Consider the following 21926-nt stretch of genomic DNA (forward strand, 5'->3'; position numbering starts at 1 on the left):
CCTGTTGAGTGATAGAACAGTCACAATGGGCCGAAGGGCCTTATTCCTGTTTATCTGGGTTGGAGTTTGACTGAGTGAGAGCTGTAACTGATTAGCTCAGAGGTCGCGGGGTGGTTTCACAATGGCCAGACGGTGAGATAAAATCTGATGCAGAGACTAAGGTTATTCCGGCGAGAGAGAGTTTAAGTGCAGAGAGGGGGGAGCTTTCATTGCCACGCCTGCCCCGTGACGCTGCACCACAGAAAGAGGAGGCGAGTGACATTTGAGAAACGCGGAGTGTGTGCTGTGTGTGTAAAAAAAAAGTCAGATCCTTCGGAAGGTGCCGCGATTTTCAATGAACAGGAAAAAAGTCTATCTCTAACCCAGTGCTTCTCTCTCCAAGTATTCCCGGTGGATCTTATTCCATGTTACTGCTGGATCTCTGGTTGGGTAATTGGGAAGGCTGCAGAAAATGGTACGAAAACTTCATCTTCTTAAGAGAACTTCTGGGTTCCTTTCGAGTAACTTTGTAGCGCAGGATCTGTGTACATGTTTAATCTGTCTGATTTTGCAGTGTGTTGTTTTCTGTGGTGGTGAGAATCCTTCATGTTAACGCTCTCCTGGGTCATCTGATTTTTGCTTAGTCGTTCTTGCGTTAAAAAGTGAATGTAAGGCGCGACAGGTTGCAATACGCCCTGGTGTCTAATGAACTGCGTGCAGTTAAACAAAAGGTGTCAAGAAAAAGCATGTGTGTGGGTTGAGGGAATGGGAGTGTCAGGCGAAAAGGCACATCTCAGCTATAGTTGAAGTCACGGCAACTCTGGCTAAACTGGTGTTCCCAGTGAGGGTGAGAGAGGGGATTGAACAACTCCTCCAGCTCTTAGCCCCTGGCCCTTCAAGTGAGCAGCTTTTCAAAGGGAGTGAGGTTTGAGTGGGTCTCCCCTCCAATCTCGGTGTGTGAGTTGCTTTGAAATTATGTCTCCTGTGACGCTCTACTAACCTCTGCAGAGGGAAATAATTGCTTTGCTGGGAAGAAACCGGCTCAGCAGAAAATATTGTAGTGTCAGAGAGGGTGATGTTGTAATAGAGGGGTTCAGAAATTGATGATGCATTCACGCACCCACCACTCTCTGTGTAAAAAAAACTTACCCCTGACATCCTGCTTATACCTTCCTCCAATCACCTTAAAATTATGCTCCCTCGTGTTAGCCATTGTCGCCCTGGGAAACAGTCTCTGACTGTCCACTCAATCTATGCCTCTTATCATCTTGTACACCTCTATCAAGTCACCTCTCATCCTCCTTTTCTCCAAAGAGAAAAGCCCTAGCTCGCTCAACCTATCCCCACAAGACATGCTCTCCAATCCAGGCAGCATCCTGGTAAATCTCCCCTGCACCCTCTCTAAAGCTTCCACTTCCTTCCTACAACGAGGCGGCCAGAACTGAACACAATGCTCCAGCTGTGGGCTAACCAGAGTTCTATAGAGCTGCAACATCACTTTGCGGCTCTTGAACTCAATAACCCGACTAATGAAGGCTAACACTCCATACGCCTTCTTAACAACCCTATCAACCTGCACAGCAACCTTGAGGGATCTATGGGCATGGACCCCAAGATCCCTCTGTTCCACACTGCTAAGAGTCCTGCCATTAACCTTGTATTCTGTCTTCAGTTTACATGGAGTTGTCAGTGCAGAAACAGGCCCTTCGGTCCAGCATGTCCATCCACCTATCTACACTAATCCCATGTGCCTACATTAGGTCCTTCACTTTCCATATCTTGGCGATTCAAGTGAATGCTTCTTAAGTATCATGAGAGTACCTGTCTTCACCAACTGCTCAGGCAGCATGTTCCAGATCCCAACAACTCTCCCTCAGTTCCCCTCTGAACCCCCTACCTCTCACCTTAGACCCGTGCCGTCTTGCCTAAGACACACTAGCCACAGGAAAAAGATTCTTACTCTCCAGAGAGTCACAAAATAGATGCAGATGCTAGAATCTAGAGCAACAAATAATCTGTGGGAGGAACGCACAAAGCACTGGAGGAACTCAGCGGGGCAGGCAGCAGCTATGGAGGGAAATGGACAGTCGATGTTTCGGGTTGAGATCCTTCATCTGAGAGTCTCAGCCCGAAACGTTGACTGTTCATTTCCCTCCACAGATGCTGCCTGACCCGCTGAGTTCCTCCAGCATTTTGTATGTTGCTCCAGATTCCAGCATCTGCAGTCTCCTGTGTCTCCAGTCTGCTGGAAGACCTCAGCAGGTCGAGCAGCATCCGTGGGAAGGCGAATTGTCGACGCTTCAGGTCGAAACCCTGCATCTGATAGATTTTTACTCTCTACCCCCTTCATAATTTTTTGCACCTCTGTTAGGTTACCCCGCAGCCTCTTCCACCCCAGGGAGAACAAACCCAGCCTATCCACTGTCTCCTTGTAACTGAAATGCTCCAATCCAGACCACTGAAGACAAGATGAGATATCTTTATTAGTCACATGTACATCGAAACACAGTGAAATGCATCTTTTGCGCAGAGTGTTCTGGGGGGCAGCCCGCAAGTGTTGCCACGCTTCCGGCGCCAACATAGCATGCCCACAACTTCCTAACCCGTACGTCTTTGGAATGTGGGAGGAAACTGGAGCACCCGGAGGAAACCCACACAGACACAGGGAGAACATACAAACTCCTTACAGACAGCAGCCGGAATTGAACCCGGGTCGCTGACACCGTAAAGCTTTATACTACCGTGCCTGCCATCCTGGTGAATCTTCTCTGCAAGGTGTTTTAATCTGGAATGCACTGCCTGATAGTCTGGTCAAAGCAGTTATAGCAGTGATTTTTGAAAGGGGTTTGGAATAAATAATTGAAGTTGCAGGGTTACCAGAGAAAAAGGTTGGAGGAAAATTGAATGTCTCTATCAGAGAAATGTTGTCAGTTCAGAGAGCTGAATGGAGTCCTGTGGCTGTGTGATTCTGTGCTTTCTGGTGCTAGTATTCTGTGTACAGTCATGCAGTTGATATAATACTGAACTGGGAGCTGGAAGTTTGGACCACTGATCCAGAAACATGAGTGTGAATCCAAACCTGACAGCTGGCGAATTCAAATTCAATTTAAATCCAATTAAATGAATGCAAGAGTTTTGCCATTGCCGCAAAGAGCAAGAGGCATTTGATAACTGTGTGCTAGTCAAACTGGGCTGGGTTCGTCCAGATCTAGGGGAACTGTCTAAGGTTACCAAGGTGCAGACAGATCGGCCAGTTCCAGAGAATGTCTATCACTCCAGGCCAAGGCCAGAACCTAACCCAGTCAGTGAAGGAGAGTTGCAGCCCTTCAAATATGGCAGCAGGCTGTTCTTCTGCAACTGGTGAAGGGTGAAGCAATACCTGATGTTTGTCCAAGAGATGGGAGAATTTGGATCATGTTTGTCTTCAATAAGTCCCATTGGTGTTTATAAATACCATGGGCCAGTTGTACCATGGACATCCTTGTTGTTGGTGTATACAAATGTCATTAAAAATTTTAAAAAAAAGAGGGCACCAGTGCTCAGTACAAGAGGGCATGGCTTTAAGGTAATGGGTGGGAAGTTCAAGGGAGATGTCAGAGGGAGGTTTTTCACCCAGAGAGTGGTTGGTGCATGGAATGCGCTGCTGTGGGTGGTGGTGGAGGCAGATACGTTGGGCGAGTTCAAGAGATTGTTAGGTAAACATATGGAGGAACTTAAGATAGGGGGATATGTGGGAGGAAGGGGTTAGATAGTTTTAGGAGTGGTTTGAAGGTCGGCACAACATAGTGGGCCGAAGGGCCTGTATTGTGCTGCATTGTTCTGTGGTTCTATGGTAAATGAAGGTGGGATTAAAACAAACAAAAGCTAATCTCAGTAACAATGACCACAAAACTACCAGATTGTTTTAAAACCTATCTGGTTAAACATAGAACAGTACAGCACAGGAACAGGCCCTTCGGCCCACGATGTCTGTGCTGAAAATGATGCTAAATTAAACTAACTTGCTTCTGCCTGCACATAATCCATATCCCTCCATTCCCTGCTTGTTCATGTGCCTGTCTAAAAGCCTCTTGAACACTATATCTGCTTCCACCACCACCCCTGGCAGCCTGTTCCAGGCACCCACCACTCTCCGTATAAAATAAAAAACTTGCCCCACACATCTCCTTCAAACTTTCTCTAATGTTCCCTAGAACGTCCTGTAGTGTTAGATATTCCTAGCCTGGGAAAGAGATTCTGATCGACTCATGAATATAAAGCCAGAAAATGTTGGAAACACTCAGCAGGTCAGGCAGCATCTGTGGAAGGAGAAGCAGAGTTCTGTGGAATAGTGTTGGAGCTAAAATGTTAGCTCTTTTTCCCTTCCCACTGCCTGACCTGCCGAATGTTTTGGGCATTTTCTGTTTTTATTTCAGACTTACTGCAAGTGCAGTTAATGGTTCACTAATGTTCTTCAGTGAAGAGAAGCTGCCATCCTTGCCTGGTCTAGCATAAATGTGACCCTGGATCCTTTAGTGTGCTTGGCTACGACTTGCTTGCTCTGTTCAGGGACAAGTGGGGAAGGACAATACATAGCAACATTGTGAGTGACACCCACATCCAGTGAATGAATAAAGAGAAGGACCTTCAGTGTTCATTGTTGCTGGTGTTCCTTATTGCCTTCCAGTGTTGGCAATAAGAATTTAGTCCATGAATGGGATCATTGAGGTTTCTCCAATGCTGGGCAGTGGATCTTTATCCAGTTAATAGAACACAGAACAGTACAGCACAGGAACTGGCCCTTCAGCCCACAATGCCTATGCCAAACACGATAGCGAATTAAGCTAAATGTCTTCTGCCTGCACATGATCCACATCCCTCCATTCCCTGCATATTCATGTGCCTATCTAGTAGCCTCTTAAACGCCACTATCGTATCTGCCTCCACCACCACCCCTGGCAGCCCGTTCCAGGCACCCACCACTCTCTGTATAAGAAAAACTTAGCCTGCACACCTCCTTTAAACTTTCCCCCCTCACCTTAAATGCACGTCCTCTAGTACTTTGACATTTCTACCCTGGGAAAAAGGTTCTGACTGCCTACCCTATCTGTGCCTCTCATCATTTTATAAACTTCTATCAGGTCTCCTCTCAGCCTCTGCCACTCCAGAGGAAACAATGCATTGTAGGTCATACCTTCTAGTCCAGGCAGCGTCCCGGTAAACCTCTTCTGCACCCTTTCCAAAGATGCCACGTCCTTCCTGTAATGGAGCGACCAGAATTGCACACAATATTTGGCATGTCCCCGTTGATCCTCATCAGTTTTTTATAGATGCATCATAGAAGACATCCCAACTGGATCTTGGTATTGCAACTGCTCTGCCCAAGACTGCAAGCAACTGCAGAGAGTTGTGGACACAGCTCAGTCCATCACAGAAACCAGCCTCCCCTCCATGGACACTGTCTACACTTCTCGCTGCCTCGGTAAAGCAGCCAATTTGATCAAAGACCCCACCCACCCCGGACATTCTCTCTTCTCTCCTCTTCCATTGGGCAGAAGATACAAAAGCTTGAAAGCACACACCACCAGGCTCAAGGACAGCTTCTATCCCGCTGTTATCAGAGTCTTGAATGGACCTATTATCCGATCAAGTTGAACTCTTGATCTCATGATCTACCTCGTCGTGGCCCTTGTACCTTATTATCTACCTGCACCATGGTTTCTCTGTAACAGTAACTCTAACACCATATTCTGCATTCTGTTATTGCTTTTCCCTTTGTACTACCTCGATGTGCTTATGTTTAGAAATGGACGGCATGCAAAACAAAGTTTTTCACTGTACCTCGGTACATGTGACAACATTAAACCAATTACCAATATTCCAAATGCAACCTAACCAGTCCTGTTAGCGCGATCTCCAACCAGTGAACAGCCTTGACACTCAGTCCTTTCAGCAGCCCAGGGTCCCATTTTTGCAGTTTCTTGAACATAGTGGCACCTTTGTTCATTTTCCCCCAGTCTCAGCCTGCTCCCAAGAAATCCCAGTGAGACAGTGAGGGGTGAGACTGCCAGTCATGCCCACGGAATGATATGTGGTTGAACGGAGTGGAAAGGCTGGGATTAACAGTGCAAACCTTGGACTGGTTTATAAATGTCTGTTCACATTCAGAATGTGCCTGAAAGGTTGGCTGTGCAACCAAGGTACCTTTTTGAATACATTCTGATAGCGGATGTGGGTGAATTTCATTGTGTGAGCCTTTGCTCTGTGATGCCTCACAACCCTACCATCTTATTTGGATCTGACTAGAGCTTCCAATTCTATGCTATATAGATCAGCTGCTTCTACTTCTGTAACACCACCTATCTGTGCACCAGCCTTTGCTGCTGAGGTTTTCATCCATCACTTTGTTGCCTCTAGACCGAACCATTCCAAGGTTCTCCTGGCTGTAATCTTTCCACACTGCATTAGCTTAAGCTCATCCAAAGCTTAGCTGCTTAAAACCTAACTGAAGTCCATTTTGCCCATCACTTCTGTTATTATTTGCCTACAATGACTCTCAGTCCAGCAGGGATGCACTGTTAACTTTAGATTGTTGTTCTCAAAGGCCTTCACAATCCGGTCCCTCCCCACTTGTAAGCTCCTCCACCCTTAACGACCCACTGATATATCTGTGCTGTTCCTATCACAGAGGACAGACCCAATGCACTCCATGTTATCTCAAGAGAATATTGTGTATATCAAACGCTCTGCAACCAGACAACATCCCATGTGTAGTACTGAGGACCTGCACTGCAGAACTAGCCTTGTATCTAACCTTGCTGTTCCAGGGTTAAGACTCTCTTCTGTTGGAGATGGGCATTTTTGTCACACAAATGTCACTTGCTACTTCTCAGCCCATGCCTCAGTGTTACCTAGGTCTTGCATGGACTACTTCATACCCTGAGGAGATCCATACTTCTGACTTAATGGTTGGGCCTAGGACAGGCTTGAAGGTCTTCAAGCGATGTCCTGGGACTCTGATGATGGACTTCCAAAGACCACAATCATCTTCTTATATGTTTGGTCCAATCATTAGGAAATTTTCACCTTGATGCCCTTTGACTTCAGGGCTCCCTGATGCCTGGCAAATGTTGCCCTGATGACAAGGTAGTTATCTTCACACCCACCTCTCAAGTTCAGCTCTTTGGTCCATTTTGGATCAATAAAAATCTGGATTCAAGTCATGAGAGGCCTTACATTCAGCATAAGTGAGCAGGTGCCACCCAATAGCACACCTTCCAGCATTTTTCTGATGATGGTAGCAGATTTTTGGAAGTATTTTCTCATGATATCAAAGGCCTTTGTGACCTGGTCCCTCCACACTTCTGTAACCTCCTACACCTGAAGGATCCACTGATATATCTGTGATGTTCATATCACACAAGCCAGGCTTCTGCTGGTTCAATGCACTCCACATTACCTCAAGAGAACTCTGTGTGCATCAAACGTTCTGTGACCAGACAACATCCCACCTGTGGTACTGAAGACCTGTGCTCCAGAACCAGCCTTGTGTTTAACATTGCTGTTCTAGGGTTGTTGAACAGCAAGGGAGGTGGTTAGACTCTCTTCGGCTGGAGATGGGACACTGGCATAGAAGAGGAGTTGAGGCCAACAGAGATGGCCATGATCATATGAATAGTGGGGCAGGCTCAAGGGGCATGGTGACATACTCCTGGTCCTATTTTCTTATGTTCTTGTGAAATTAGCCTCTCTCTTCTCCATCCCAAGTACTCTGCCCCCTTCCTCAGACCCTACCTCTGTACCTCCAGTCCCGACTGACACGTTACATTCTGTCTGGTTCAACGACCGGAGGTATTGGCATAACACAGAGAAGCGAAACAACTGTCATTTACACAGCAATGTATCATGTCTGTGAGCTGTCCCTGAAATCCAGTGTGCAAGCAGTGATTTACTTTTGAAGGACAGTTATCTCTGCTAGATGGAAAATAAGCAGCAGTCAAGTTGCAACATAATGACATCTCACAACAACAAATGAATAAAAAAACCTTTTACTTAGTTTCTGATTACAAGCGGAATGTTGCCAAGGCTCCCAAAGGATGCTCTGCTCTTGAATAATGCCATAAAATCTTATGTATCCATGTAAACAGGCTGACAGATCCTCCCTCAAATAATTAATGGGAAAGTCTTTGCAGTGCCTGGTCCACAAGGATGGCAGTTGGGGTGCATTTTATTCTTTGTGGAATTGGAGGTAAAAAGAAATGCATGTTCACTGTACCATGTGTTACTTCAGTTGTTTTCCAAAGCACTCTGCGGGCAACTCAGTAAAGTGTAGTTAGTGTTGTAAATGTGTGGTGCTCTTAGAGGGTGGATTTCACCAAGTGACAATCCCAGTACAAAACATTGTTCAGAATTGGCAAGTTCGTTAATTGCTCTCAAATAATTGGATTGGGGAAAACATTGTGTGGGTCACACTGACCTGAATGACACTCTACACTGGGAGTCCTGATGCAGGGTCTCGACCTGAAACGTTGGCAATTCCTTTCCCTCCTCGCTGCTGCTTGACCTACGGAGTTCCTCCAGCAGTTTATTTTTTGTTCCAGATCCCAGCATCTGCAGTCTCTTGTGTCTCTATACTGGGAGTACCTTTTGCAAAACTTTGACAGGGTAGAAACTATTTTCGAATGCATAAGGCATTTGGACAAATTGGATTTCCCATACCCTTCGTCCACAGTATGAGCCAAAATGTGATTTAAGATTTCCAGCATCACACTGGTGTTTATGAAGGGAGGGAGGTGGTACAGAAAGGAGAGCTGCTGCCTCACAGCTCCAGTGACCCAGGTTCGATTCTAACCTCGGGTGTTGTCGGTGTGAGCATAGAACATAGAACACTACAGCACAGTACAGGCCCTTCGGCCCACAATGTTGGGCCGACATCTTATCCTGCTCTAAGATCTATCTAACCCTTCCCTCCCACATAGCCCCCTATTCTTCTATCATTCATGTGGCTATCTAAGAGTCTCTTAAATGTCCCTAATGTATCTGCCCCCACAACCTCTGCAGGCCGTGTGTTCCACGCACCCACCACTCAAAAACTTACCCCTGACAGCCCCCTTATATCTTCCTCCAATCACCTTAAAATTATGCCCCCTCGTGTCGAACTGGGAAAAAGTCGCTGACTGTCCATTCGATCTATGCTTCTTATCATCTTGTACAGCTCTATCAATTCAAGTGAAGTTTGCACGTTCTCCCTGTGGCATGATGTGTTTCCTCTGGGCGCTCCGGTTTCCTCCCACAACTCAGAGATTAATTGGCCATTGTAAATTGCCTCTGGTCTTGGTGAATGGTGGGACAATCTGTGGGGCTTGGTTCAATGGCCATGTGAGAGGAAATATATTGAAGGTAAATAAGTAATGGAATATGATTTTTCTGAGGGCTGGCATGGACTCAATGGGCTGACTGACCTGCTTCTCTATTGTAAGGAAGTATGGTAAATAGTATGAGAAATCTTCCAGCTCTTTGTAGGTCTTGTACACATTCTGTTGTGAACATGGTTGAACACAACTGTGAGATATCGACCAGACCTGATGTCTTGTTGGCATTGTGAAAGAATGTGCCCACAATACCAGTTACACAGCTGCAGGGCAGCTGGAGAACTTACCGACATGATATCTCTGCGTGGGTTGCAACAGCAACAGTGTCTCAAAGTTCTTGGCTTGAGACCTTGTTGTTGCATCATGTTTTATATTACTGGGCTTGCAAACAAAAAACTTCTTTGCGTTAGTCAGCAATGCAGTCCAAGATCGATTTTATCCAGAGTACTTTGCATTAATGTTCTTTTCCAGGTTAAATTGGCAGCAGTACAATATTGCCCGAGGTAAAATTAGCATATCTGGCTGTTCTCCCTGGGTCAGGCATACACTTAGTACCATCATCATGGTTTAAGGGTGGTTTCTCCATTCCCAACATAAGTTAGAGCTCAAAGCTCTAGTAAAATATCTGTCTTGGATCCGTCACTGGGGAACAGGGAGCACAATGTCACTCCTGCTGAATACTGGGACACTTCGTAAGGCAGTTCCAGGACTGACTGCAGCGGCTGCTATCTCACAGAGTGTGCTCAAACTAGCTAGGAGTGCTAGATGAAGCATTGAACTGCTGAGAAACTCATTCATTGGGTGCCTCGTAGGTCAGACATGAGCCTGGAAACTTCAGGCCGGGTGTCACATGCAGTTTGGGGACAGTTCAGATCTAAGAGGCAGGAGGTACAGCAATGCCTTTGCGTGAAGACAACAGTTCCCAGGGACACAAAATCATACCAGAATGTCTCCAAGCAGCAATGTATTCACAGGTTGCAGTAGCTGAGATCTTTCACACTCTGTAGACCAACCTTCAACCATAATCGTGCTCCTGGACTGCTCCCTCTAGGGAGGTCTCCCAGGCTTTGTAACCATGGAGGAATGACCTTAGTGGGCTTTGATTTTAGTGAGGAGCAATCAGCATCTCATGCACTGAGATAGGGCAACATTAGTGGCTTCCCCAAGCAAGCTATTGTTAACTGAACTCATCTACGGGCTTCCTTGGAGAACATGAATCCCTTCAGGAATAGAAAGGGCTTCCTCTCTGTCCGGATCCGGTTATTTTCGAATCCGCTGTTCTTACAGGAGTCCAAGAATGCGTTGAAAACAACTTGGTGCTTCACAAAGTTTTATTGGAAAAGTTAAAAACAAAGGAACAGTCACAGGGCACATGGTACTAGGCCTTACTACTGGGACATGAGCCAAGACAAAAGGAACTAAAGGTGAGCTAGGACCGGGGTGGGGGGGGGGGGGGGGGGGGGGGGGGGGCGGGGAGGTTGGGGGGAGAGCAAGAGAGAGATGGAAGCAAGAGAGTGATTAACAAAAAACGACACCTTTTATACCTGAGATAAAGAGGTACTCCTTATCTAACAATAGTCCAATCAGGAACCTGTTAGATACCTGTGGCCAAACCAACCAATGAGAAAACACATATTCACCTGATGGACGAACCAATAAGCTCGGAAGCAGCCATTCCTTGTGGAGCCACTTGAGGTGTATTAAACACTCTACATGTTTAAAAACTACATAAAACAGTCGAATCCAACAACTCCTTAAAGTCTTGGTGAATCATGATGGTCAATACCACGTTTTCTGGCAGCTCCTTCACCCTGAGGGATTCTGCACTGAAAGTGGTCAACACTTATCTTGGACCTACCTATTATGATTGACCTACCCTGGGAGGCAAGAAGCTACCTCATCTCCTTTGGCTTTGGCTTCCTTGGTGCCCACTCCCACCATTTCTTCTTTTTAAGCAGTTTCCTCGGATTGAGATGAGCTTTAACTCCAGTTCTGTTGGTCCTGAGGGACTGATGAGGCCAATATGGGAGCCACAACATTCAGACGCAGGGCAGGAAATGCGTTATGAATCAAAATCAGACGTTATCACTGACTTGAATGATGTGAGATTTGTTGTTTTACAGCAGCAGGACTGTAAAGACATAAAAATACTATAAATTACAAAAATGAAGAGTGACTGAGTAGTTTGGGGTTGCATGCTCTTTTCCACCATTAATGCTGGGCTTCTGTGAGCTCCCAATGACTAAGGTTCCCAATACCGTACCTTGTCCACTTTGAACGAGATTCCCAGGAGTCAGTGGAGATGTTGCATTTCTTCAGGAAGGCTTTGAACACATCCTTGATATAAGATAAGATATCTTTATTTTAGTCACATGTACATCAAAGCACACAGTGAAATGCATCTTTTTGCGTTGAGTGTTCTGAGGACAGCCCGCAAGTGTCGCCATGTTTCTGGCCCCAACACAGCATGCCCACAGATTCCTAACCTGTACATCTTTGGAATGTGGGAGGAAACCGGAGCATCCGGAGGAAACCCACACAGGCACGGGAGAACATACAAACTCCTTACAGACAGCAGCTGGAATTGAACCCGGGTCTCTGGCGCTGTAATAGCATCATGCTAACTGCTACACTACTGTGCCTGCCCTAAGAAATAGAATTAGAATTGGTTTATTATTATCACATGTACTGAGATACAGTGAAAAGTTTTTGTTTGTTTTGTTTACTACTTTAAGGTAGTAAAATGCAGAACATAGTGTTACAGTTACAGAGAAAGTGCAGTGCAGGTAGACAAATAAAGAGTGCAAAGGGCCACGACAAGGTGGATTGGGAGATCAAGAGTTCATCTTTAGCATATGAGAGGTCTGTTCAAAAGTCTGATAACTGCAGGATAGAAGCTGACCTTGAGCTCTCAAGCTTTGTTATTTTCTACCTGACAGGAAGGGGGAGAAGAGAGAATGACAGGGGGTGAGAGGGGTCCTTGATTATGTTGGCGGCTTTCCTGAGGCAGCGGGAGGTGTAGATGGAGTAATGGAGGGGAGGCTGATTTGCATGATGGACTGGGCTGTGTTGACAACTCTCTGCAATTTCTTGCAGAGCAGTTGCCAGACCATACAAATGCATCTGGATAGGAATGCTTTCAATGATGCATCTGTAAAAGTTGATGAGGGTCATCAGGGACAGGAGCCGTGTTGTCACACGTTGTGCGTCTGCTTCAGCTTTGTCCATCCCAATAGAGATCTTCATCTGTGTCCTCTGGGGCAGTAAGGATATACAGATCTCCTGTAGGGAGCTCCATGCACCAGATTCCCTACTCCTAACACCAGACTGTATCCTGATGGTGTGAGGTGTCTCTCACCTGTGACATGTACCCCTTCAACCTGTTTGTCCCATGTGGTACCAGTTGTGGATGTCAGGTGCAATGATGCATTTTTTGTTATCATCAGCGTCCTCCTCTCGCTTCCTTCTTCCCTCCTCTCCTCCTGCTGCCTGTGGGAGGGGGAAATCAGACACTCTCTCCTCAGACCCTGCAGCGGCAAAGCAAAGAGAGCGGCATGTTTAAGGCGAGTTGCAGATGACATGGCAGTGAAGGTCCCTGCAGAAGGATTGCAGCAATCGAAATGGGACATTGTTGCTGACGTACCTGGCAGACTCCATGGACTCTGCTTGGGGATGGTGGTCTGTTTCCTCTGTGGGCCCTCTCCCCATGAGGAAGATCTCCTCCCTTCGTTTCTATGTTTTAGCCAACACGGTTGAGATGGAAGACAGTGAGTGACCTTTCGTCAAACATTTGGATGCTTGATCTCTATAATGGGATAGTAATAATATTCCATGGTGGTCGAGGATGGGTGGGGTAGGAGGATAGGAAGTGTGGGGTGAGTGTGTCTGTGCGTGTAAATGTATGTGTGCATGAGTGTGTGAAGTGTGTGCATGTGCCTGTATGCACATACGTGAGGTATACCAGTGCATGTGTCTGCATGTGTGTGTATGTGCTTATGTCTGCACATGTGTATGTCTGTGTGTATGTATGTCTATGTATGTACATGCCTGTGTATGTGTGCATGCATGTGTTTGTGCATGTCTACAGATATGTGTGTGTGTTGTGTGTGCGCGTATGTATTTATGTGTGTGTATTTGTGTGTGTGTGTGCATGCATGTGTGTGTCTTTGTGTGTGCATGTGTGTCTTTGTATGTGTGAGTGTATGCGTGTGTGTGTGCGTGTGCGTGTGTGTGCGTGTGAGTGCGTGTGTGCGTGTGTGTGTGAGTGTGTGTGCGTGTGCGTGCGTGTGCGTGTGAGTGTGTGTGTGTATGAATGTGTGTGTGTGTGTGTGTGTGTGTGTGTGTGTGCGCGCATGTGCATGTCATGGTGCAGTACTGTAAGGGTCTGTAACTCGCAACATATTTCAGAAGGTCATAGAGTCACACAGCATGGAAAACAGGCCCTTTGGCCCAACCAGTCCATGCTGACCAAGTTGCCTAACTGAGCCAGTTCCTGCATTTGGCCCATGTCCCTCTAAACATTTCCTATCCATGTACCTCAGAGACACAAGAGACTGCAGATGCTGGAATCTGGAGCAACACACAAAGCGCTGGAGGAACATTCCAGATAGTCTTGACCCAAGACAGCGACTCTCCATTTCCCTCCACTGATGCTGCCTGACCCATAGAACCATAGAAAATACAGCACAATACAGGCCCTTTCAGCCCACCATGTTGTGCCAACTTTAAACCTCGCCTAAATCTATCTAAACCCCTTCCTCCCACATATCCACCTATTTTAAATTCCTCCAAATGCTTATCTAACAATCTCTTGAATTTGACCAATGTACCTGCCTCCACCAATACCCCAGGCAGCGCATTCTGTGCCCCAACCACTCTCTGGGTGAAAAACCTTCCTCTGATATCTGCCTTGAACTTCCCACCCATTACTTTAAAGCCAAGCCCTCTTGTATTGAGCATTGGTGCCCTGGGAAAGAGGTGCTGGCTGCCTACTCTATCTATTCCTCTTAATATTTTGTATACCTCTAACAAGTCTCCCTCTCATCCTCCTTCTCTCCAAAGGAGTAAAGCCCTAGCTCCCTTAGTCTCTCCTTATAATCCATACTTTCCAATCCAGGCAGCATCCTGGTAAATCTCCTCTGCACCCTTTCCAACGCTTCCACATCCTTCTATAATGAGGCAACCAGAACTGGAGACAGTACTCCAAGTGTGGTCTAACCAGAGTTTTGTAGAGCTGCATCGTTACCTCGTGCCTCTTAAAGTCGATCCCATGACTTATGAAAACCAACATCCCATAAGCTTTCTTAACTACCCTATCCACCTGTGAGGCAACTTTCAGTGCAGTCGGTGATGCTTTCCCCATCGCGCATCGTTTTGTGATAGGTTCTCAACACATTCCTACTACTGACACTGATCTGCAGTTCCTCCCTCCTTTTAGTATGGTCACATTCCCCACCCACCAAATCTCTAAGAACTGCTCCAGAACATAAAGAATTTTGGAAAACAACTACCGGTATTCATTATTTCCAGGGTTACGATATTTAGTGCCGGATATAAATGAGGGCAGGGCAATAGATGTTGTCTGCATTGCCTTTAGCAAGGCTTTTGACAAGGTCCCAGAAAGATGAGGTCCCATGGGAGTCCAGACTGGGCCGCCAATTGGATACAAAACTGATGGTGGAAGGAGGGCAGAAGGTGCTGTTCAGATCGGAGACCTGTGACCAGTGGTGCGGCGCAGGGATCGGGGCTGGATCCACTGTGTTTGTCACATAATTAACGATTTGGGATGAGAATGTAGGTGGCACGGTCGGTAAGCTTGTGGATGACACCAAGATCGGTGGTGTGGTGGACAGTGAATAGGTTGTCTAAAGTTACAGCAGGATCTGGGTCAACTGGGAAAGTGGGCCAAGGAATGGCAGGATGGAACTCACCCTGGACAAATGGAAGGGATGAACTTTGGGAAGCTAAACCATGGCAGGAACAACAGGGCCCTGGGCAGTGTTGTAGAACAGAGGGATGACACAGGTAGACAGGCTGTTGATGAAGGCGTACGGCGCACTCTCCCTCATCAGACAGTGAGTTGGACGTCACGTTACAAACTGTACAAGACGTTGGTGAGGCCGCACCTGGAGTACTGTGCGTGGTTCTGGTCACCACGCTGTGGGAAGGATGTGATTGAGCTGAGGGGGCGCTGAGTTCCTCTAGCACCTTGTGTGTTGCTATTCATGTACCTGTCTGAATGTCCTTTGAAGGCCGTAATTGTACCCGCCTCTATGGAGATCTCTCCTGACGTTGCTTCGGTCTGCAAGGATTCTCACTGGCGGCGGAGGTCCTGCCAGACTTTTCTCCCGGGGATGTCGGCAGGTCTGGTGATCCCTCAGGACAGGACCTCCTTCCTGACAGGTGTCCGTACATCAAGCAGCATCCCCAAGTGTAAATCTGGGAGTGCTCTCCCTGCCTCCTCAATTGTCTGTACCTGGGATCAGGCTGCCATGGGGACTGTGCCTTTAAGAGCTGACATTGGTCTCTGATTGCTGCACTGCAAGGTGTGACATTCGGCATGAATTTAGTCTGGTCTGGTCCAGAACTGCTCTTCTTTCAGGGGGAAAGTGTCCTAAATGCTGTTGCTCCTCAGTGTGGCTCTCCCATCCGCACCCCTCTGAAGCATCTCCCTGGATGATGTGCTTGAAAACTGCAGTGGAACTGGTAGCCACAACCTTACTACTTAGGAATAACAAACTGACCACGTAATCCACTCCTGCTGAGCCCAATGTAAACTTGCGGGTCTAAATGGGAGATGTAAAATGGGAGATGGTATCTTTCTCCAGGGTTGATATGTCCAATACTTGAGGGCATGCATTTAAGATGAGAGGTGAAAGTTCAAAGAAGATGTGCAGGGCAAGTTTTTACACAGAGAGTGGTGGGTGCCTAGAATGGGCTGTCAGGGATAGTGGTGGAGGCAGATATGATGGAGGTGTTTAAGAGGCTCTTAGATAGGCACATGAATTTGCAGAGAATGGAGGGATACGGACCATGTGCCAGCAGAAGGGATTAGTTTAATTAGATGCCACTAGCTTAATTAGTTCAGCACAACATCATGAGTTGAAGGGCCTGTTCCTGTGCTGTACTATCCTGGGTTCTAATGCTCTGAAATTTGAAAGAAGAGGGTTGCATTTTTAAAGAGCCTTTCACACTTTTGGACACACTACAAAGCAATATTCAGCCAATTGCATCTGTTCCCAATATAAGATGCAAAAGACAATGGACGTGGTTCTTGGAGGGGAATCATCTTAGCCTGAGGACTTGAAGCACCTTTGGCCTATCTTCAGCAACCTTCTTTCAATTCATAAGGTCAGAAGAGGGAAACGTTCACAGATGAGTTCCGTGAATGCGGCTTCACAGGTGGACAGTGTGGAGAAGAAAATGTTTGGCACGCTGGCCTTCATCAGTCAGGGCAATGAGTATAGGAGTTGGGACATTGGTGAGGCTGCACCTGGAGTGTTGTGTTCACTTTCAGTTACCCTGTTGTGGGAAAGATGCCATTAAGCTGGAAAGAGTGCAGAGAAGATTTAGATTGGTAAATTGGTTTATTATTGTCACATGTACCAAGGTACCGTGAAAAAACTGTTTTTGCATGCCATCTATACAGATCATTTCTTCACATCAGTGCATTGAGGTAGTACAAGGGAAAGTAATAACAGAATACAGAATAAGTGTTTACAGTTACAGAGAAAGTGCAGTGCAGGCAGACAATAAGGTGCAAGGCCACAACAGGGTAGGTTGTGAGGTCAAGAGTCCATCTTATTGCACAAGGGAATCGTTTAATAGTCTTATAACAGCGGGATAGAAGCTGTCCTTGAGCCCGGTGGTACGTGCTTTCAGGCTTTTGTATCTTCTGCCCAAAGGGAGAAGAAGAGAATGTCCAGGGTGGGTGGGGTCTTTGACTTACAAGAACATTGCCAGGTCTTGAGGGCCTGATTTATAAGGAGAGGTTGGGCAAGGTTCAGCTTTATTCCTTGGAGAGTAGGTGACTGAGGGGTGATCTTATGAAGGTGTATAATAATAAAAAAAATGAGGGGCATCGATAGGGTGAATGCACGCAGTGTTTTTTTCCCAGGGAAAGGGAATCATAAACTAGATGGTGTAGGTTTAAGGTGAGGGGGGGAAAGATTAAAAGGGAACTGAGGGGCAACTTCTCACATAGAGGTTGGTGCGTATATGGAACGAGCTGCCAGAGGAAGTGGTAGAGGCAGGTAAATTAACAATATTTAAAAGACACTTGGAAAGGTTTGAGGGATATGGGCCAAATATGGGCAAATGGGACTAGCTTAGATGGGTGGGTTGAAGGTCCTAGCTTGTTCAAGCCTCTCCCTGTAACTCAACCCTTCAGGTCCTGGCAACTTCCCTGTAGATCTTTGCCGCCCACTTTCCATTTTAATAACATCTTTCCAACAGCAGGTGACCAAAACTGAACACAATACTCAAATGTGGCCTCACCAACGTCTTGTACAGTGCACCGTGACTTCCAACTTCTATACTCAGTGCCCTGACTGATGAAGGCCAGTGTGCCAAAAGCCGCCGCCACCACCCTGTCTACCTGCGACTCCACTTTCAGGGAGCCATGTACTTGTACTGCAAGGTCCCTCTGTTCTACAACAGTCCCCAGGGTGCTGCTGTTCACTGTCAATCACACTAAACATTCATTTTCTCCTCCATTGGCGAACCTTGGCTGAAATGTGTACCGTCTTACTATATCTACTGTGATGACCCACCTAAGCTACTTCAACAGCACCTCACAAATCCACGATATCTATACCCAAAAAGACAAGGGCAGCAGGTGCATGGGAGCATCACCACTTGCTTGTTCCCTTCCAAGTCAAATACCATCCTGATTTGGAAATATGTTGCTTTTCTTTTATCGCCACTGGGTTTAACTCCTTCCTGCCTGGCTTCATTGTGGGAGTACTTTCACCAGAAGATTATAAGAATACAGGATATAGGAGCAAGATTAGATAATGTTCCACCATGCGATAAGATCACGAATGATCTGATCATGAGCTCGACCGATTTTCTGTCTGTTCCCCTGACTCCCTATGGTGGCAACATCCGCCTGTCTCGACCTGGAGAATATTCAGTGTTTCCACTTCTGTAGCTCTCTGGGTTTCAGAGTTGTCAGAAGAAGAAATTCCTCATTTCTGTCTTAAATAGGGCATCCTTTATTCTGAACCGATGTATCCTAGTTCCAGAAAATTAAAAAAAGAAATGGCAGATTTTGGAAATCTGAAATAAAAACAGAAAATGTTGAAAACACTCAGCAAGTCAGTCATCATCTGTGGAAAGAGAAACAGTTTGTCTTAAAGAACATAACAGCACAGTACAGGCCCTTCGGCCCACAATGTTGTGCTGACATTTTATCCTGCTCTAAGGTCTATCTAACCCTTCCCTCCCACATAGCCCTCCATTCCTCTATCATTCATGTGTCTATCTAAGTGTTTCTGAAATGTCCCTAATGTATCTGCCCCCACAACCTCTGCCGGCAGTGCGTTTAACGCACCCACCACTCTCTGTGTAAAAGAACTTACCCCTGACATCCACCTTATACCTTTCTCCAATCACCTTAAAATTATGCCCCCTCATGTTAGCCATTTTTGCCCTGGGAAAAAGTCTCTGACTGTCCACTTGATCTATGCCTCTTATGCATTGGCCCCCGTCTTTAACTTGAAACATTAACTCTGTTCTATATTTCCTCAAAGGGGAGAAACATCCTATCCACATTAAAAGACTGCAATAGTTGAAGAAGGCAGCTCACCATCTAATAAATGCCCACATCCATTAAATGAACAAATGCAGATCACAACATGGTTCCCTGAAAGTTGAGTCACAGGTAGACAGGGTGGTGAAGAAGGCATTGGCACGCTGGCCTTCATCAGTCAGGGCACTGAGTATAGAAGTTGGGAGGTCATGGTGCCGTTGTACAAGACATCAAGCAATGTGAAAACAAACCCAGCTTCCCCGGTCTCTCTTCATACCAGAAACATCGCCATCCCAGGCAACACCCCGGTGAATGTCCTCTGCTAATGCTGTACTTTAATCCTTACTAGTACTAGTGTTTCATTAGAGGTCTGTGCATACCCATCAGCTGTTCACTTGAGAAAGGAATCTCTTCTCAGCATCCTCACATGGTCCCAAGAATTGAACTTGAGAATTACAGAGTGTCTGTCACTTCCTCAGGACATTCCAAGATGAATCATAGCCAGGAAATTCTTATGAAAATGAATATCTCGTGAAATTTTATGAAGTCTAATCACTGACAACCTCAGCCCAACAAAAGACCACAAGCAGCATAGTGCTGGAGTTGTACGGCCCAGAAGCAGGCCCTTCCTTGGTGACCGTGATTCCTGTCTGTGCTCATCCCATTTGCCCACGTTAGGCCTGTATCCCTCTCCTTTCCTATCCATGTACCTGTCCAAATGCCCCTTAAGTATTGTTGTTGTAGTTACCTCCACCACCTCCCCTGGAGGCTAGTGAGATGTTCCATTGGTTTTGCTTGAGAGAGGATGTGTTGACCCAAATCCCACCTTCTCTTTAACTATTGCCTCTTGTCTCTCTTACTGTGGCAGAGACCTAAAGTAACTGGCAGCAGGATTGGAACTATGGGAAGCTTTCTCACGCACAGAGTGGTGGGGCAGGTGGGGCTCTGGAACATTCTGCCTGAGAGGGTTGGTGAAGGCAGAAACAGTCTCTGCATGAGTTGGTGAATTGCTTGAACCTCCAAAGAGCTGGGAAGTGGGATCAGACTTGCATGGGATGGATGCAGTTTGGTCTCCTTTGGCGTCTGTGAGTCCCTCTCCATCTGCCAGGTTCAGATTCAGATTAGTTCATTGTTGTATACACCAGGGTGCAATGAAATCCATTGCTTGCATGCTCACAGAATAAAAAGTATACACGATTGTAATAAATACAACAATAAATACACGATGAGCGCAAGACAACAGGATGGTGCAAAGTCTAGCAATGCAAACTAAAGTAGTGCATAAAGAAATTCTAAAATGATAGTAATGGAAGGGGTAAAGTTCAGGGTTGGAGAACATGGCAGCACCACCGGGAAGGGGATGTGGAAAAGGTGAGTGGTTCGGGAGTCTGACAAGCCATGGGGAAGAAGCTGTTCGCTCCTCTGCAAGGCTTTCAAGCTCCTGTATCTTCTCCCAGAAGGTAGAAGAGAGAAAAGGGAACGGCCAGGGTGGGCAGGCGTCCTTGGCGATGCTGTCGGCCTTCCTGAAGCAACACACAGTGAAGGTGGACTGGATGGAAGGAAGTGAGGAGCCCGTGACGGACTGGGCTGTGTTTACCGCTCTCTGAAGGTTGCGTCGGTCCAGAGCAGAGCAGTTGCCGTACCAGGCTGAGATGCAACCCGTCAGGATACTTTCTATAGAGCATCTGTAGAAGTTGCAGGGAACCCTCGTGGACAAGCTAAATCTGACTCAGCCAGGACTGATACAGTTCAGTAATTGATCTGTTGGAATAATGTTCCCTTTTATTTGTGTACATTGGGACTCCCTGTGCTGGGTACAACACCATACAGGATTTCTAGCTAACTGCAGTGTGTGCAGCTACAGTCACACAGCTGGTGGAACTGCTGCCTCACAGCATCAGAGACCCAGGTTCGATCCTGACCTCGGGCGCTGTCGTGTGGAATTTGCACATTCTCCCTGTGACTGCATGGTTTTTCTTCCGGATGCTCAGGTTTCCTCCTACATCCCAAAGACGCGCAGGTTGGAAGGTTAGCTGGCCACCATAAGTAGCTCCGAGTGTGCAGGTGGGACGTAGAACCTGAGGGGGGGGTTGATGGGAATGTGGGGAGAATAAAATGGGATTAGTGTGAGTGGTTGCTTGGTAGTTTGGTAGGAACTTAATGAACAGAAGGCCTGTTTCCATGCAGTATAACTACCATGACTCAGTGGCATTCCGAATGTCCGCATAGCAGCGTGGAAGTCAGGAGCACATCGAAACAAAAAACAGGCTGCTGGAGGAACTCAGTGGGTCAGGCAGCATCTGTGGAGGGAAATAGACAGTCGACTTTTGGGTCGAGACCTTTCAGCTTGATGCATACACACCTGGGTGGAAGTCTGATGTATACGTACCTGACCTCTCGACACCTGAATAAAATACATGGAAGTGTTCTCAATGCTGGAGAAATAGTAGAGAGACTGAGAGTCAGTTTACGTTGAGATCCCAGCAAAAGACATTGTGGGCAAGCAGCTGTAAGACAGTGCAGATGTTTGAAATATTGGAGGATCGTATTGTATGGAGCAGACAACATAAAAGATCCTGAGGGGTCCTGACATGATGCACAGAGAGGATGTTTCCTCTTGTGGGAGAATCGAGAACCAGTGGTCACTGTGTAAAATAAGAGATAGTCTGTTTAAGACAGAAAAGACAATTCAATTTTGTCTGATATGAATGTGAGCCTTTGGAATTCTCTTCTCCAAAGGCAGTGGAAGCAGAGTGAATATTTTTAAGGCAGAGGTTGATAGATCCTTGATTAGCAAACGGTGAACATTCACTTGGGGTGGATGAGAATACAGAGCTGAGATTACA

At 46.5% G+C, this 21926-nt stretch overlaps 1 protein-coding gene across 3 annotated transcripts in view; it reads left to right on the forward strand.

Moving 5' to 3' along the window:
* Positions 1–255: 255 nt before the first annotated feature.
* Positions 256–21926, forward strand: part of LOC127572069 (P2Y purinoceptor 1-like) — a 38467-nt gene continuing 16796 nt past the window's right edge. For all 3 annotated transcript variants that reach the window (XM_052018935.1, XM_052018936.1, XM_052018934.1), the window contains exon 1: positions 256–454. The gene's annotated coding sequence lies outside the window, so the exon portion shown is untranslated. The remainder of the gene's footprint in view (positions 455–21926) is intronic.

This window comes from Pristis pectinata, chromosome 6 (genome assembly GCF_009764475.1).
Source record: "Pristis pectinata isolate sPriPec2 chromosome 6, sPriPec2.1.pri, whole genome shotgun sequence".
Taxonomy (NCBI): domain Eukaryota; kingdom Metazoa; phylum Chordata; class Chondrichthyes; order Rhinopristiformes; family Pristidae; genus Pristis; species Pristis pectinata.